Source organism: Sus scrofa, chromosome 8 (genome assembly GCF_054392235.1).
Source record: "Sus scrofa isolate SSC_HxYL_T2T_F1_AM1 chromosome 8, Sscrofa_HxYL_maternal_Yorkshire_Landrace_v2.0, whole genome shotgun sequence".
Classification (NCBI taxonomy): domain Eukaryota; kingdom Metazoa; phylum Chordata; class Mammalia; order Artiodactyla; family Suidae; genus Sus; species Sus scrofa.
In genome coordinates this window covers 56,571,246-56,572,500 of record NC_139390.1, presented here as the reverse complement: position 1 = coordinate 56,572,500, position 1,255 = coordinate 56,571,246, and positions in this window count along the sequence as shown.

The following is a 1,255-nucleotide window of genomic DNA, read 5'->3' as shown; positions in this document are numbered from 1 at the left end:
CGAGCGGACAGGAGAGGGGTGGCAACGAGGGCCAAGGCCCAAGGCCCAAGGCCCCTCCCCCCCACCCACCCACCCACCCAGGAGCGGCACGGCTATGACGGCCGGCCCGCAGCGGCTAGCCGGGTCCCGACTCGCGCTCAGGTGAGCTCAGCAGAGCCGGGAGGGAGGGGCACGCGGCGGGGGGGTGGGGGGGTGGCAGAAGGCCACCCCTCGACCACACGCAACGACGCCGGCGGACAGGCGGGGGCAAGGAAGCGGCGGCGGGCACGGAGCGGGGCCGCAGCGGGCCCAGGAAAGCGAGACGCACCAGGACGCCGGTCCGGGGGTCGGCAGATGGGGACCAGACAGACGGGAGGTCAGACAGACGAGCGGGAGCGAGGAGGGCGAACGTGGGAGCGGCCGGCATCGAGAGAGATGCCACAAAGGGACGGTGGCGGAGGGGGCGGCCGCAGGCCTCCAACGAGGTGGGGGGGGCACGGGGACCATCCCCAAAAACCGGATGCGAGTCGGCTGCCAGGGCACCACACGGGGTCTCACCGCCAGAGGCCTCCAGCACAACGGCGGTCCCGCCGCAACACCCAGGACGCCGACTGGCCTCCCCCTCAGCCCCTGGGGGGCCCCCCCTCGCGGGGGCCCCACGACCGCCACCGACGACACCGATGAGCCACAGCCGGCCCCGTGGAAACAAGTCTCCCAAGGCACCTACCGACGACCACCCCCCACACCCCACACGCACCCGCCGTGCCCAACCCTCTTCCCCCACCCCCCCGCGCACAGGGGGACACCCGAGAAGCACATCACCCAGGGACACCCGCCCGGCCACGGCGGCCAGGGGGTGACACCCACACGAGGTGAGGCCATTTCAGGTCCCCGGTTGACGCGGGGGCGGGAGGGAGAGAGACATGGCACAGGCAAGGCAGGGCGGTCACCTGTTCGGGGCAGGGGGAGGGCCGGCAGCACCGGGGAAGGGCGGCAATGCACACGGGGCAAGGGCTGTGGGGCAGGGACGCGGGTGCCTGCCCAGGGAGAGGAGAAAGGACCCAGGCACGCCAGGCAAACCAGCACGGGGTCACACCACCACACACACGAGGGCAGTCCCATGACACCTGGGACACCAGGCGGCCTCAGTCGCCCCAGAGCACTCCACGACCCGGCCCCACCAACCAGGGCCCCATGTGCAAAGGCTTCCCCCCCCCTGCCACGTGGGGGGGGTTCGTCCGCCTCATCTCACCCATCCGTCCATCTTTCCACCCTC